General features: G+C 38.8%; 1 protein-coding gene across 5 annotated transcripts in view; it reads right to left on the reverse strand.

Moving 5' to 3' along the window:
• Positions 1 to 18458, reverse strand: part of SPIDR (scaffold protein involved in DNA repair) — a 565282-nt gene that overhangs the window by 421193 nt on the left and 125631 nt on the right. The window contains exon 1 of one of the 5 annotated variants that reach the window (XM_074319016.1): positions 3518 to 3551. The exons of the other annotated variants lie outside the window; for them this stretch is intronic. The gene's annotated coding sequence lies outside the window, so the exon portion shown is untranslated. Of the gene's footprint in view, positions 1 to 3517; positions 3552 to 18458 lie in introns of those variants that run through there. 5 annotated transcript variants of the gene reach the window in all.

Below are 18458 nucleotides of genomic sequence, written 5' to 3' on the forward strand. Positions count from 1 at the left end.
TATATTCCCATATTCCCACTGACTTAAATGTGTGGGTTTTTATAACAATGTATACTACTATAACCTTCAACTGCTATTGACAAACTTTGTATTAGTTTCCTATTGCTGCGTAACAAGTTACCACAAACTCAGTGGCTCATAGCCACACTCATTTAATAACTCATAGTTCTGTAAGACAGAAGTCTCACACATTTTAACTGAGTCCTCTGCTCAGGGTATCACAAAGCTGAAATCAAGGTGTTCACTGGGATGAGTTCTCTGGAGGCTCTGGTGAAAAATCTTGATTCTAAGCTCATTCTTTTCCCTGGCAGAATTCAGCTCCTGAGGTTTGCATTTCCTTGCTGGCTGTTGCCTGGGGTCTACTGTGAGCTCCTACCGTGTTTCCCTGAAAATAAAACCTAGGTGGACCATCCATTCTAATGCGTCTTTTGGAGCAAAAATTAGTATTAGACCCGGTATTATATTATATTATTATATTGTATTATATATTATATTATGTTATATTATACCCGGTCTTATATTATATTAAAATAAGACTGGGTCCTCTATTAATTTTTGTTCCAAAAGACACATTACAGCTGATGGTCCAGCTAGGTCTTATTTTCAGGGAAACATGGTAAATGCTGCCATATTCCTTGCCCTGTGGCCCCTTCCAACTTTAAACCAGAAATTGTACATAAGTCTCTCTCCTGTTTCCAATCTCTGACTTCCTGAGTCTCTGACCTCTAGACACAGATGTAAAGGGCTCATGGGATTAGGTCAGGCCCACTGAGGATCAACTCTCTGCTGGAAGTCCACTGTGCTATATAACAAAACCTAATCATGGGAGTAAACTCCATCAGTCGCAGTTCCAGCGATTATGCAGGGCACAGCAGGGAGTGGGGATGTTGCAAGGCATTTTAGAATTCTAACTGCCACAATTGATAAAGAAAACACAAAAACTTGGCACCAAAATAGTACTTGGCATCAAGGAAGAATTTAATGGCACTAATTATAAATAGGGTACTTGGGTATCCTCTACATAAGAATTTAATTGTTCAATTCTGACATGCAATAACCAAAAAATTATAGAAAACTCTCATCTTTACAAATGACAAAGACATATTTATATTTGAATATCTTACTCAACTTCACATGATAAAACTGAACTAACAACCTTCACCTTCAGAGGTACCCCCTTTTTAGGTCACCAGGCAGCCAATACTCCAGGGTTTCAGTCTTAGCATGATTATTTATTTTTCACTCTCTGTTCTCTTTGACATCAAACTGAACTGAAACTAAAGCATCAATAAATGTTAACTAACCCTCCTCTTCATTCTCAAGCATACTTTATACTTTGTATCTAGAACAAAATCATTAGAAACAACTAGTGTCCTAATCTGACCTCCCTGCTACTTTCTTCTCTTTCTGTCCACACCCACACTGGCCCCATCCTACACATGCCTACGAATAAATACCCAACACTGAACTCAGTGTTCTTCACTCAGGAATCACAGCAGTCCCTTATTCCAGTCAACAATATCAGAACTCCTCATCCCAGCACTCAAGGCCAACACTCAGCTGTTCCCTGGGCCTCAAACGCACACTTCAAACGCCATCATCCAATTCCACACCACACTGTCAGCCTCTTAAAATACCTCACTTTTCTAATCCCAGCCTCAGACCTCTGCTCAGCTGCTCTCTCATTCAGACCGCCCTAGCCTTGGAGAGTCAATATCCACAAAGACTTTTCCAATCACTCTCATCCCACAAGCTGCTTCCAGGGCCTCTTTACCCATACCACCTGGTGTAATCCTTACCTCGCTCTGGCTCCTCCCACTTTTTAATAGGTGCACTGTACCTTTCCCACTACATCAAGAACTGTGTGTGTGCATGTGTGGACGTTCATCTGTATAGTACACATACAAATATATCCTTTTCCATATTCCTCAGCCTCTTATGCAGCACACACAAAAAAACTAAACAAATAGTTATTTTTTATGGCAATCGTATCTACATCTCCAGTCCCAACCTTTCACTCATTTTTATAATCTCTTTATCTTTCCTTGCCTGGAAGAACAATGTCTTTAAAGAGAAGTTAATAAAATAGGCCACCCCTTTGGTCTCTACAGGAATGAGGTAATAGCATAAATAAAAGTCCAGAGTTGCATATAAGTCAATTAATTTAATGTTTAAATTAAATAATCTTTAAGACTCTTAAAATGGGAGTAAATAGAAAACAGATTCTAGAAAAATTAACTACTTCTTCCAGACATTAAAGACACAGCAGAAGAAGCTTTAAAGGAGGAAGAATAGAACTTAGAACACACGCAGTTTCATGTGCAAATCGTATGTACATGGCTTTGTTTCACAAGTAAAAGATGAGAAACAATTGGAAAAGTCCACTGACACAGGAACAGCTAAATGGATGAGGTTATCACCACGCTTTGAAACACAGCACTATCGTGGTAAAAATCAGACCTCCTGACTCGCCATGAAAAGATTTGGACACACTATAAACATATACTTTAAGTGCAGATCTATGTGTCAAGTATACTGTCATTTGTCTAAAAAGAGTGGGGCCTAGATCTTCATGTATATGCATTTAAATCTCTAGAAGAATTTTGTAACAGTAAGGAAGCTTCCATGTTTTTTGATGGTGTGTGGACTATGTGAAACTGGTGCCTAAGGAAGCTGGGCAGAGCTACCTCTGCAAGTACAGGAAAGCACAGATTTGTCCATGACTTCTTATAAAGCTCGATGCCTCAGAAGAAGCTTGATGCTTCCAGAATTATGCATATATGACTTCACTTTATCCAGGCTCTCTGGAAGAAGAAAACAAGTTATGTTGGTAATATTCCCCAAACATTTATGGACTCCTACTCCTGTATACAGCACAGACACCAGGAAAACAAGCCACAGGGCTTGCTATGAGAGCAGCTGAGGAGGTGTTCAAGGCGATCTGCTTAGGTGGCATCTGCACCAGGAGGATATGCACCCCAATAAAGACTGTCCAATCCTGCCATTTGGGCCAACATGGATGGAGCACATTGTACTAAGTGAGATAAGTCAGACAAAGAAAGACAAATAATGTATGATATCACTTACATGTAGAATCTAAAATAGCCAAGCTCATAAAAACACAGAAAGTAAAATGGTGTATACCAGGGGATAAGAATGGGAGGGGCAGGACAGATGTTGTTTAAGGATACAAACTTACAGTGAGCAGTAAATAAGTTCTAGATATCAAAGGCAGTTTAGTGAATATAAACAAAAATGATGTATTTTAATCATCAAACTTCCTGAGACTGTAACTTAATTATTCCCACCACTAAGAAGAAATAATTGTATAACATGAGAGAAGCACCAATTATCACTATAATGGCATTCATATTACGATATATAAATGGATTAAATTAACATTGTACACCTTAAATTTATACAGTTATTTCATTAAAAATAAATAATAATAAAGATAATCCATCTTAATCCATCTACTACCTGCCTACATGCATTCAGGGAAAGCCTGGAAACTCACCTGTGACTCTGAAATATTTATGGATCCAAGACAAGCTCTTACAACAAACAGAGAAAAAAAATTAGTTATTAAAGATGAAGCTGCATTTTAATAAATGTTTTTGAATTATGAGGGCTGCTTTACCAGAAATGCCACTGAGAGGACTTCCTGAGAAGCAAGGTATTTAGAAATTAAAATCATAATCTATAAGATTTCTTACAACTGAAAGAAAAAACTCAAATGAACATTATATATTTTCCAAATGAGAATTCTACTTGTGAACTGAAGAGAAACTGAGGTCTGCCAACTGGTAATTGAACAATTTTTCACACCTAAAGAACAGTAAAGTTAGTCCCGCTATATCTTATATGTAAGAAATAAAATTTGCTTTGCAGTTGTAAGATCAAAAATGCTGCTTGGCAGATGTTAACTAGACTTACAATATTGATCATTTTGCAATATATACGAAGAAAAAATGATTATGTTGTACACCTGAAACTAATATGTCAATTATACCTCAATAAAAACAAACAAACAAACAAACAAACAAATAAATAAACCCGAAAACACTGCTTGGAATAATAGCCAGGTTCTTATGATAGCTTTAGGCCCAGATTAGGCTATCATAAAGGCAATGGCTTTTCAAGTCAGTTGTGTGGACCTTCCTGATATAGTTGAGCCTCGATTGTTATTGGCACTTCAGTGGCTGGGATTGACCCTCAGGTTGATTGGCTGTGGGGTTTCCCTGTGTTCACAGCTGATGGGCTGCTGTGCGTGGGCTTACCATATGGAGCAAGATTTGCCCCAACATGCTCTGGTGCCTGTTTAGAATGCCTTTGTGTATTCCTCCTGTGGGGTTAATTGGGCATTCCTCTACTGTGGTCTGAAGCCAACCTCCAATTACGTTGGTTCTGGGGCCTCTTGTGAGAGCCACTGGTGCAGGCCCAGGTCACTCACTGCCTGTGACCAGCCAGGGACTACCTGGTAGGAGCTATAAAGTGATGTGCAGTTGTTCGCTGCCTGTGGTAAACCTGCAGGCACATGGGAGAGGCCAAACTGTGAACTGGGGATATCTGCCACCAGTACTATGGCTGGGGTCGCTCCTCAAAAAGCCAGGACACCCCAAGGCCTGCTGCCACCTGTTGGCTCGTGTAAGATATAACCTCGTGCCATATGCAAGTTGGATGAGGCTGGGTCTCAGGGAGTAACTGGAGTGGGGAGAGTTATCATCACCAGGCTAATGTAGATTCTAGTTTGGTGCCAGTTCTGAGCCTGGAGCTACTTAGCAAAAGTCTCAGAGCACATCAAAGCCAGTCACCATCTGCCTCGGACCTGCAGATTCAGACAGTTTTCCAAGAAACAGTGCAATGCAGACAGAGCTGGCTACTTCCTTAGAAAGTGCCTCCAGCGTCAGCAGAGTTAGGTGAGGTGGGTCCTGGGAGTAAGCAGTGTGAAGCAGTGGATCTTACCAGACCAATTCAGATTCAGATTTGGCTCAGGCATGGGAGAGGGCTCAACACAGGAAAGACAGCACCTGGCAGCTGACTTCATGGGAAGAACACCCCACACCGGAAAACTAGTGACTGTCCTCCAGCCTTAGCTTCGAAGCCACACACCTCAGTCTGTCCACCATATGCCTCGAAAGCCCTCAACATCACTGTCCTTCCACCGGAGCCCAGGAGTGACCCTTATGTCAGTTGTGTACAAATTCGTAGTACAAAATAGTCATGGGGATGTAAAGTATAAGAAATATTGTGGAGATTAAACAACATGCATTTGAAGAACAACTGGGTCAAAGAAGAAATAAGAAGAAAGATCAAAAGATACATAGAAACAAATGAGAATGAAAATACATCCTAAGAAAATTATTGGAATGCAGTGAAAGCAGTAATAAGAGGGAAATTTATATCATTACAGGCCTATCTAAACAAACAAGATAAACAACCTAATGTTACACCCTAAAGAACTAGAAAAAGAAGAAATAAAACCCAAGGTCAGCAAAGGAAAAAATAAAAATCAGAGCAGAACAAAATGAAATAGAGAACAAAAAGACAATAAAAAACATTAACGCAACAAAGAGCTGGTTCTTTGAAAAGATTAATAAAATTGACAAACCCTTAGCTAGACTCACTAAGGTAAAAAGAGAAAAGACACAAACAAACAAAATCACAAATAAAAGAGAGGTTGCCATGGATATACACAGAAATACAAAGGATCATACAAGAATAGAATGAAGGACTATATGCCACTAAATTTAATAATCTAGAAGAAATAGACAAGTTCTTGGAAACATACAGCCTTCCTAGATTGAATCAGAGAAAAACTGGAAAATCTACATAGATTGCTCAACAGTAAGGAAATTGAATCAATCATCCAAAACCATTCCAAAAGTAAAAGTCCAAGACCAGATGGCTTCACTAATGAACTCTACCAAATATTCAAAAAGGATTCAACACTTCTCCTCCCAAACTATTGCAAAAATTCAGAGGCAATACTTCCTAAATCATTTTATGAGGCCAAAACCTGATACCAAAACCTGGTAAGGATGACATAAAAAAAGAAAACAGACCAATATATCTGACGAATATAAATTCAACAATCCTAAACAAAATTCTAGTAAATCAATACAACAATATATTCAAAAGATTATATATCACGATCCAGTGGAATAAATCCCAGGCGCACAAGGATGGTTCAACATACGCAACTCAATCTATGTGATACAACCCATAAATAAAGGATAAAAATCATATGATTATATCAGTAGACACACAGAAAGCATTTAAAAAGACACAACATGGGCCGGCCTGGTGGCTCACGCGGTTTGAGCTCCATGCTCCTAACTCCGAAGGCTGCCAGTTCGATTCCCACATGGACCAGTGGGCTCTCAATCACAAGATTGCCAGTTCAATTCCTCAACTCCCACAAGGGATGGTGGGCAGTGCCCCCTGCAACTAAGATTGAACATGGCACCTTGAGCTAAGCTGTCGCTGAGCTCCTGGATGGCTCAGTTGGTTGGAACACATCCTCTCTACCACAAGGTTACTGGTTTGACTTCCGCAAGGGATGGTGGGCTGCACCCCCTGCAACTAACAATGGCAACTGGACCTGGAGCTGAGCTGTGCCCTTCATAACTAAGATTGAAAAGACAACAACTTGACTTGGAAAAAGTCCCAGAAGTACACCTTGTTCCCCCAGTAAAGTCCTATTCCCCTTCCCCAAAAAATAAAAATAAATAAAAAGATACAACATCCATTTATGATTAAAACACTTTCTAAAATAGGTATACAAGAAAATACCTTGACATAATAACGGCCATTTATGACAAACCCTCAGCTAATACTACAATTCACAGTGAAAAACTGAAACCTTTTGCTCTACATTCAGGAACAAGTCAGGGATGCCCCCTTTCACCACTGTTATTCAACATTGTATTGGAAGTCTTAGCCAGAGGTATCAGGCAAGAGAAAGAAATTAAAGGCATCCAAGTTGGGAATGAAAAAGTTAAATTGTCTCTTTTTACAGGTGACATGATTCTTTATATAGAAAACCCTAAACACGCAAAAAAAACCACAAAACAATTAGAAACAAAAAAAACGAATACAGTAAAGTTGTTGGCTACAAAAGCAATGTAAAAATGTACACTGCATTCCAATATAGTACAATGAAATTTCACAAAAAGAAATGAAAAGAGCAATTCCTTTTGCAATTGCAACAAAAAGAAAATACTGAGGAATGAACTTAACAAAGGATGTGAAGGAGTGAAATTGAAGAAGACACAAACAAGTGGAAAGATATTCTGTGTTCATGGATTGGAAGAATCAACATAGCTAAAATACCCATATCACCTAAAGCAATATACAGATTTAATGCAATCCCCGTCAAAACCTTAATGGCACTTTTTAAAGAAATAGAACCAAGAAATCATCAGATTTATATGAAATCACAAAAGACGCCCCCAATAACCAAAGCACTGCAAGGAAAAAAGAACAAGGCTGCAGACACAGCACTCCTTGCTCTTCTGCTTATATGACAAAGCAGCAATAACCAAAACAGGGTAGTACTGGCAGAAAAACAGACACCCAGACTAATGGAATTCAACTGAAAACCCAGAAATAAACCCACATGTAGGAGGTCTGACAATTAAGTTCACAAACTTATTGCAACAATGTTCCTAACCTTTTTTGATATCAAAGAGATTATTCATTATGAATTTGTACCACCTGGATAAACAGTTAACCAACTTTACTATTTAGAAGTACTGAAAAGGGTGCGTGAAAAAGTTAGACAACCTGAACTTTTCGCCAACAATTCATGGCTCTTGCATCATGACAATGCTCCAGCTCACATGACACTGTTTGTGAGGAGTTTTTAGCCAGTAAACAAATAAGTATTGGAACACTCTCCCTACTCACCTGATCTGGCCCCCAATGACATCTGTCTTTATCCGAAGATAAAGAAGATACAGAAAGGAAGACATTTTGATGACATTGCGGACATCAAGGGTAATAGACGACAGCTCTGATGGCCATTCCAGAAAATGACTTCTAAAATTGCTTTGAAGGGTGGACTAGGCAGTCATTGATGCATAGCTTCCCAAGAGGAGTATTTCGAAGGTGACCATAGTGATACTCAGCAATGAGGTAATATAGCACTTTTTCTAGCATGAGTTCACGAACTTAATTGTCTGACCAGGCAGATAATTTTCGACAAAGAAGTCAAAAACATACTCGTAGAACGGAGAAAAGCAAGCCTCTTCAATAAATGGTGCTGCGAAAACTGGAAGGCCATGTGCATCAGAATGAAGCTAGACTGCTGACTGTCACCAGGTACCAAAATTAACTCAAAATGGATCAAAGACCTAAACAGAAGACCTGAAAACAATAAGCTGCATAGAAGAAAGCATAAGTACTTACCTTATGGACCTTGGGTTCAAAGAGGATTTTATGAATTTGACCTCTAAGACAACAGAAGTAAAAGCAAAAATAAGTGAACAGGAGTACATTAAACTAAAAAGCTTCTGCACAGCAAAAGAAACCATCAATAAAATAAAGAAGCAACCAACCAAATAGGAGAAGATATTTACAAACAGCATCTCTGAAAAGGGGCTAATATCCAAAATATATAAAGATGTACAAGTCAACAAAAATAGACACAATAATAAGAAAATGGGCAGAGGATATGAACAGAAACTTCTCCCAATAAGACATGCAAATGGCTAACAGCTATTTGAAAAAATGCTCAACTTCACTAGCTATTAAGAAAATGCAAATCAAAACAAAATGAGGTATCACCTCACACTTGTTAGAATGTCTATCATCAACAAGACAAATAATAACAAATGTTGGAGTAGCTGTGAAGAAAAGAATCCCTCATACACTGCTGGTGGGAATGTAAATTGGTATAGCCACTATGGAAAACAGTATGGAGGTTCCTCTAAAAGAATTAAAAATAGAATTACTAGTGTATGATCCAGCAATCCCTCTCCAGCAATCCTGTTTTATCTACCCCCCCCCCAAAAAAAATCTGAAAACATTTATCTGTAAAGATTTATTTATGATATTCACTGAAGCATTATCTACAGCAGCCAAGACATGGAAACAACCAAAGTGTCCTTCAGTATATGACTGGATAAGAAGTGGTATATATACACAATGGACTACTACTCAGCCATAAGAAAAGATGAAATACTGCCATTTGCGACAACATGGATGGATCTTGAGATAATCATGCTAAGCAAAACAAGTCAGAAAAAGTCAAGAACCGGGGGCAGCCAGATTGCTCAGTTGGTTAGAGTGTGAGCTCTGAACAACGGGGTTGCCGGTTTGATTCCCACATGGGCCAGTGAGCTCCACAACTAGACTGAAGACAACGAGTTACCGCTTCCAGAGGGGCAGCCAGATGGCTCAGTTGGGTAGAGCATGAGCTCTCAACAACAAGGTTGCTAGTTCAGTTCCCACATGGGATGGTGGGCTGCACCCCCTGCAACTAAAAATTGAAAAAGGCAACTGGATTTGGAGCTGAGCTAAGCCCTCCACAACTAGATTGAAAAACAATGACTTGGAGCTGATGGGCCCTAGAGAAACACACTGTTCCCCAATATGCCCCAATAAAATTAAAAAAAAAAAAAAAAAGAACAAGAATGCTAACTGTAATTAAGCCTTGTCTTGAGAAATAATTTAAGAAAGAAAAAGAAAAAGTCAAGAACCATATGACTTTGCTCATGTATGAGATATAAAACTGAAAACAACAAAAGAACAAGACACACAAAGAAACAGACACACACACAACACTTTAGTGGTTACAGTGGGGGAGGGGATGGTAGGAGGGAAAATAGGTCAAATATATGGTAACAGAAGGAGACTGACTCTGGGTGGTGAATACACAATGTTGCTATATAGATGTAGTATAGAAATGTCCTCTTGAAACCTATATAACTTCACTAACCAATGTCACCCCAATAAATTTAAAAAATTTTTTATTGGTCAAGGGAAACAGGACTTTATTGGGGAACAAGGTGTACTTCTGGGACTTTTTCCAAGTCAAGTTGTTGTTTTTCAATCGTAGTTGTGGAGGGCGCAGCTCAGCTCCAGGTCCAGTTCCCGTTGTTAGTTGCAGGGGCACAGCCCACCATCCCTTGTGGGAGTTGAACTTACAACCTTGTGGTTGAGAGGATGCACTCCAACCAACTGAGGCATCCTGGAGCTCAGCGGCAGCTCAGCTCAAGGTGCCGTGTTCAATCTTACTTGTAAGGGGTGGAGCCCACCATCCCTTGCGGAAGTTGAGGAGTCGAACTGGCAACCTTGTGGTTGAGAGCCCACTGGCCCATGTGGGAATCAAACCAGCAGCCTTTCGGCTTTAGGAGCACGTATAAGACCTGAAACAATAAAATACGTAAGAGAAAACACAGACACTAAATTTATCAATCTTGGTCTTACAAAGGATTTTATGAATTTAACCTCATCACGTATTTTCAATATTAAAAAGAACAACAGAATTTAAGCAAGGTGTGAAATAATATGTGAATGATCAAAATAAACACTAAATAAATGTTGGCTGAATCAGTGTCTTGTTCTACCATGAATGCGAAGAGCACCAAAGTTATGTCTATGATCTGGCAATTCCAAGAACAAGTCTGATAGGCACCACAAGATACTTCAAAATACACACAGTATTAAAACTCACAACCATTGGACAAGTATTTCTTTTCATTTTTTGCCCTAAGTTTTTCACTTTCATTTTTATTTTTCATTTGAACTAGTTGTTTACATGTTAGAAACTGAAAAATTTCACATACAGATCTGGACTGATAACTTCTCTTGAATTTGAGACCATATGGCAAGTGGAATCACAGTCTTCCAAGGCAACACCTGGTTGGAACTTACTAATAGTCCTGTGGTCAGCCAGGGTGGCCTTTCTAGTCAGGTAGGGCTCTCTGGGCCCTACTGGTTTACACCACCTGTCTGGGTCCACAGGCATTCATCAGCTTGTTCTTATATATTTCATAGGTCACTGACAAATATGGTGAGCAGAATAAATTTCTCTAGTCTCACTGAATTGCAGTTTGACAGTGAAATAGTTCAGCTGCTTAGGGACTACTGAGAAATAACTAGCCACAAAGAAATAAAACTGAGAGCCTGCTCCTTGTTCCTGTCTTCTCATAAAGTTAGTCTCTTCACTTCTGTAAAATAGAGAAATAAACTCTCCGGGCTCTTTCAGCTTTACATGCACATATACATACAATAAATAAAGTAAATTTTGATCACAATGTTATGACTTGTTTTTATTGAGGATCCATTTTTCGGAGCAGGAAGAGTAACTGTGATGAGAAGGTTAGTCGTACATTCAGAATGAGAACTACCATTCATGACACATTCTTGCGACACAAAAAATACAAGCAACACATACAAACAATGACTACACTTTCTTCAGGGATGAGATGTTCTCTACCCTAAATTGTAAAACACTTACAAAACCCATAGCGCATAATGTCGAGTGATCAAAATCTCAACTTCATCTGCAGGGTTTAAGTTCATTTTCAAAGAAAATGGGGAAAGTAATTAAAACAAATTTATACTCCACCTTCATCCCCGAAGAAAAGACATAAAATCACTACTCTAAAATTTGGGGAGGTGACATCATAAAAATGGCGGCATGAGGTGAGCCTGTTGAAATCTTCCCTGGAATTTACAACAAATTGAACAACTATAACTCCACAAAGGACTCCCCGTGCAGCAGACTGCCAAGACAAAGAGGCGCACTACTGAATTCACCTAAAAATGGGCAAATTGGGCGAGCAGGGGAGAACTGAAGGGACAAGTGTGGAGACAGAGCCACGAGAGCACAGGACGCAGACCTAACTCAGTGACCCAACTCGCTGCATCCCGGAACTATCACAGTTGCGGGAGAGGGAAGAACTTGGACTACTAGGGCTCCGCTTATGGCCCACAGGGCTAAGGGGGCAGCATATAACACGGCTGAACCCAATGCTCACAGCAGAAACCTCGGAGCAAAGACTGAGGGAAGAAGGTTGAAATCGGTTGTTTAAGCCTCCACTGCCAAGCAGAGAATGGAAGCCTTAGGCAATGAGACTAGTCGCCCCATCTTTACCCTCTCCGAGCTCAACTGCCCCCATCTGGTAGAACGGAAAACTAACAGTGTCAGATTAAAACAGCAGAATATTTGGAGTTCTGAGAACTATGGTACGCAGACACAGATTCGCAGCCCAACTAGCTCCGGCAAAGGGGAGGGAGCTGTGGAAGCAGGACCGGCTGTGGTGGTGGTGGTCACCGCCAGTGCTCTGGGCCACTTCTCACAACCCACCCCGCCCCTGTCCCCAGCTATCTAGGCGATTCTTGCAAGAGTAAACAGAACTGCTGAAACACACAGGCTCTGAATCTGGTGCAAGAAGACCTTTGAACTTCAAAATCTCTCTGCATCTCCACACGGACACGGGGCCCTATGATCCATGAGAACTGTTAACAGAGGAGAGGCCCACATTCCAGGGAATCCTCCCCACTGTGAGAGAAGCTGCAATACTATAGACAAAACATAACACTACAGTGTGTGAGAGAAAAAAAGGTTGCAGTTGAAGAGAAAATAAAACATTCTACCAACACGTACTGGAAAACAAAAGAAAGAACTCTTCCTATCAACCTGTTGCAGAACAAACTCCTGTAGATGTCTAGGAAGAGAAATAATAAACCATTAATTGCCATGAATAACCAAGGCAACAAGAAAATTCAAAAAGAAAGTGAACAGTCTCCAGAAAATTAACTTAAAGATATGGAAATATGTGACTTAAATGAAAGAGCATTCAAGAATGCAGTTCTGAAAAAACTCAACGAGATGCAAGAAAACACAGAATGGCAGTTTAATGAACTCAGAAAGACAACCAAAGAACAACATGAACATTTTACTAAAGAAATTGAAATTTTTAAAAAGAACCAAATAGAATTTCTGGAGATTAAGAACTCAATAGAAGAAATGAAGAATGAAATAGCCAGCTTAGGTAGCAGAGTTGGCCAGATAGAGGAAAGAATCAGTGACATCAAAGATAGAAACCTGGAAATGACACGGATGGAAAAAGAGACATGAGACTTAAAAGAAATTAAAGAACTCTACAAGAACCTTCTGACTCTATCAGAAAGAGCAATAGAAGAATAATGGGCATACCAGAAGGAGAAGAAAGAGAGAAGGAACAGAGCGTATATTCAAACAAATAGTTCATGACAACTTCCCAAACTTGTGGAAAGAATTGGATCTTCGAATCCAAGAAGCATATAGAACACCTAATTACCTCAACCCCAACAAGGCTTCTCCAAGGTATATTGTACTGAAGCTTTCTAAAAACAACGACTAAGATAGAATCCTCAAGGCGGTCAGGGAAAAGAGACGGTAAACTACAAAGCAATGCCCATTAGAATATCATCAGATTTTTCAGCAGAAATTCTATAAGCCAGAAGGGAGTGGAACCAAATATTCAAACTATTGAAAGAGAAATTATGAGCCAATAATAATATATCCAGCAAAGATATACTTTATATACGAAGGAGGAATCAAAACCTTTCCAGACATAACAGAAGCTGAGGGAATTTTCTAATACACGACCTGCACTACAAGAAACACTAAAGGAGGCTATTCGACCACCATCAACAGGGACAATTTCTGGCAACCAAAACATAAAAAGGGGGAGAGTAAAGGCCGGAACCTGAATATGGGAATGAAAAAAGTAAGCGTACTGAAGAAAATGGAATACTCTAAATATCAAACTTTCTTTTACATAAACTTAATGTAACCACTCAAAAAAAAAAATACAGAACTTAAATATATACTGTAATAAAAGAAGAAACAGGGGGAAACATCATAGAATACCACCACACTGAAATAATAGACAACAACAGAAAGGCAAAGAAACAATGGAGACACAGTCTTAACAGACAAATAAAGATAGAATGATAGGAAATCCTCATATATCAATAATCACCCTAAATGTAAATGGACTGAACTCACCAATAAAATCACACAGAGTAGCAGATTGGATGAAAAAACTACACCTAACCATATCCTGTTTCCAAGAGACACATCTCAGCTACAAGGACAAGCACAAACTCAAAGTGAAAGGGTGGAAATTGACACTCCAAGCAAATGGTATCCAGAGAAAATCAGATGTAGCCCTAATGATATCAGATGAAACAGACTTCAGAGTGAAAAAGGTAGTAAGAGACAAAGATGGACATTTCATAAAGGTAAAGGGGACTACACAACAAGAAGACATAACAGTCATCAATATTTATACCCCCAATCAGGGAGCACTGAAATATACCAAGGAACTACTAATAGAACTAAAGGAAGAAATTGACAAAACCATAATTATACTAGAGGACCTATATACATCACTGACAGCTATGGATAGATCATCCAAACAGAAAATAAATAACGAAACAGCAGCCCTAAATGACACATTAGATGAAATGGACATAATTGACATTTATAGAGCACTTCATCCTAAAACATCAGACTATACATTTTTTTCTAGTGTACATGGAACATTCTCAAGGTTAGACCGTATATTGGGACACAAAACTACCCTCAGCAAATTTAAGAAGCCTGAAATCATACCAAGCATATTCTCTGATCACAGGGCTTTGAAATTGGATATCAACTGCAAAAAGAAAGCAGGAAAAAACACAAATACATGGAGATTGAACACCATACTTTTAAAGAATGACCAGGTCAAAGAAGAAATTAGAGGAGAGATCAAAAGATACACAGAAACAAATGACAATGAAAATACATGCTACCAAAATTTTTGGGATACAGCGAAAGCAGTTTTAAGAGGGAAATTTATCTCATTACAGGCCTATCTCAAGAAACAAGAAAAATCCCAAATAAATAACCTCATGTTACACCTTGAAGAACTAGAAAAAGAAGAACAAGTGAAACCTAAGGTCAGCAGAAAAAAGGAAATAACAAGAATCAGAGCAGAACAAAATGAAATAGAGAACAAAAAGACAATAGAAAAAAATTAATCTGACAAAGAACCTGATTCTTTGAAAAGATTAAAAAATTGACAAACGCTTGGCTAGATTCACTAAGATAAAAAGAGAAAAGACACTAATAAACAAAATCAGAACTGAAATAGGGGAAGTTATCACGGATGCCACAGAAATAGAAAGGATCATCCAGAATACTATGAAGGACTATATGCCACCAAATCCAATAACCTAGAAGAAATGGACAAGTTCTTACATACATACATATAGCCTTCCTAGGCTGAACCATGAAGAACTGGAAAATCTAAACAGACTGAACACCAGTAACGAAATTGAATCAGTCATCCAAAACCTTCCCAAAAGCCTAAGTCCGGGACCAGATGGCTTCACTAGTGAATTCTACCAAACCTTCAAAGAGGATCTAATACCAATCCTGCTCAAACTATTCCAAAAAACTCAAGAAAAGACAGAACTCCCTAACTCATTTTTATGAGGCCAACATTACCCTGATACTAAAACCTAGTAAGGATAACACAAAAAAAGAAAACTGCAGGCCAGTACCTCTGATGAATACACATGCAAAAATCCTAAACAAAAATCTACAAATCGAATGCAGCAAAACATTAAAAAGATTATTCATCACGACCAAGTGGGGTTTATCCCAGGGGCACAAGGTTGGTTCAACATATGCAAATCCATCAATGTGATACATCACTTGAAATAAAGGACAAAAATCATATGATTATATCAATAGATGCAGAAAAAGCATTTGGCAAGATACAACATCCATTTATGATTAAAACACTTACTAAAACAGGTATAGAAGGAAAATACCTTAACATAATAAAGGCCATATATGACAAACCCTCAGCAAATCTCATAATTAATGGTGAAAGACTAAAGCCCTTGCTCTACGTTCAGGAACACGGCAGGGCTGTCCCCTATCACCTCTGCTTTTCAACATAGTGTTGGAAGTCCTCGCCAGAGCAATCAGGAAAGAGAAAGAAACAAAAGGCATCGAATTTGGGAATGAAGAAGTTAAATTGTCACTATTTGCAGATGACGTGATGCGATATATAGAAAACCATAAAGACTCCGCCAAAGAGCTATTAGAAACAATCAACGAATACAATAAATTTGCCAAATACAAAATCAACATACAAAAGTCCATTGCATTCCTATATACTAACAATGAAATCTCAGAAAAAGAAATTAAAAAAAAAAACAATTCCTTTTGAAATTGCAGCAAGAATTTACAGGAAAAATACCTTATTCCTAGGTATTTTATTCAAAAAAGAATACAATACCTAGGAATTAACTTAACCAAGGTTGTGAAACACCTATAGGCTGAAAACTGTAAGACATTTTTGAAAGAAATTGAAGAAGACACAAAGAAATGGAAAGACATTATGTGCTCATGGTTTGGAAGAATAAACATAGTTAAAATGGCCATATTACCCAAAGCAATATACAGATTTAATGCGATCGCCATTAAAATTCCAGCAGCATTTTTTAAAGAAATAGAACAAAAAATATCAGATTTGTTTGGAACAACAAAAAACCCTGAATAGCCAAAGCAATCCTAAAAAAAAAGAACAATCACACTTCCTGACTTTAGCTTGTACTACAGGGCAACAATAATCAAAACAGCATGGTATTGGCAGAAACACAGATACATAGAACAATGGAATAGAATTGAGAACCCAGAAATAAAACCACATAAATATGGACAGATAATTTTCGACAAGAAAGCAAAAAACATACAATGGAGAAAAGACAGCCTCTTCAATAAATGGTGCTGGGAGAAGTGGAAAGCCACGTGCAAAAGAATGAAACTGGACTGCTACCTTTCACCATGTACCAATACTAATTCATAATGGATCAAAGACTTAAGCATACGACCTGAATCAATAAACTGCACAGAACGAAACATAGGTACTAAACTTATGGACCTTGGGTTCAAATCCATTTTATGAATTTGACTCCAAAGGCAAGGGACGTAAAAGCTAAAATAAATGAATGGGACTATATCAAACTTAAAAGCTTCTGCACAGCAAAAGAAACCATCGACAAAATAAAGAGGCCACCAACTGAATGGGAGAAGATTTTTGCAAACAGCACCTCAGATAAGGGGCTAACATCCAAAATATACAAGGCACTCATACAACTCAACAACAACAAAAAAACAAACAACCCAACTGAAAAATGGGCAGAGGACCTGAAGAGACATTTCTCCAAAGAGGACATACAAATGGCAACTAGACATACAAAAAAATGCTCAACATCACTATCATCAGAGAAATGCAAATAAAACCGCAATGAGATATCACCTCACCCCAGTCAGAATGGCTATCATCAACAAGACAAATAGTAACAAGTGTTGGAGAGGCTGTGGTGAAAATCGAACCCTCATACACTGTTGGTGGGAATGCAGACTGGTGCAGCTGCTATTGAAGGCAGTGTGGAGGTTCCTCAAAAAATTAAGAATATAATTACCATATGACCCAGCAATCCCTCTCCTGGGTATCTACCCAAAAATCTGAAAGCATTTATACATAGACATGTGTGCTCCAATGGTCATTGCAGCTCTATTTACGGTGGCCACGACATGGAAACAATCAAAATGTCCTTTGACAAATGAATGGATAAAGAAGTTGTGGTATATATACACAATGGAATACTATTCGGCGGTAAGAAAAGATGAAATAGGGCCATTTGTGACAACATGGATGGATCTTGAGATTGTAATGCTAAGAGAAGTCAGACTGAAAAAGCAGAGAACCCTATGATTTCTCTGATATGTGGTATATAAACCCAAAACAACAAAAGAACACCACAAACAAATGAGAAACAAAAACTCATAGACATAGACAATAGTTTATGGTTACCAGAGGGTAAGTGGGGTGAGGGGTGGGAGATGAGGGTAAAGGGGATCAAATATATGGTGATGGAAGGAGAACTGACTCTGGGTGGTGAACACACAATGGGATTTATAGATGATGTAATACAGAATTGTACACCTGAATTCTATGCAACTTTACTAACAATTGTCACCCCAATAAACTTTAATTAAAAAAATAATAATAATACTAATGCAGAGAAAATGTGGATGTGTGTGCATTGTACATTTTACCTTTTTTTTTTTTTGAAGACACAAAACTTAATAGCAATTTTGTTTATAGTTCCTACATTCTCACTGTGAGCTAAGCTGTAAGCTGGAACCCACTGCCTCACAGAACCAGCCCAGTCCTGGAGGCAGGGGAGAAAAACAGGGGGTAGGGGTAGGGCGCTGGAGCTCAGGCCCTAGGAGTCCCATTCCTCCTTAGTGCTGGGGGGTTGGAGCACACCCTGTTCTCCTGCCCCCCACTAGGATCCAGGAAGAAGAGCAGATAGAATATCTGGCCTGGAGATTCTCTTCCACACTCACAAGTTGGAGAGGAACTAAAGGATCTGGGGAGAGAAGGGGA

This window comes from Rhinolophus sinicus, linkage group LG14 (genome assembly GCF_036562045.2).
Source record: "Rhinolophus sinicus isolate RSC01 linkage group LG14, ASM3656204v1, whole genome shotgun sequence".
Classification (NCBI taxonomy): Eukaryota; Metazoa; Chordata; class Mammalia; order Chiroptera; family Rhinolophidae; genus Rhinolophus; species Rhinolophus sinicus.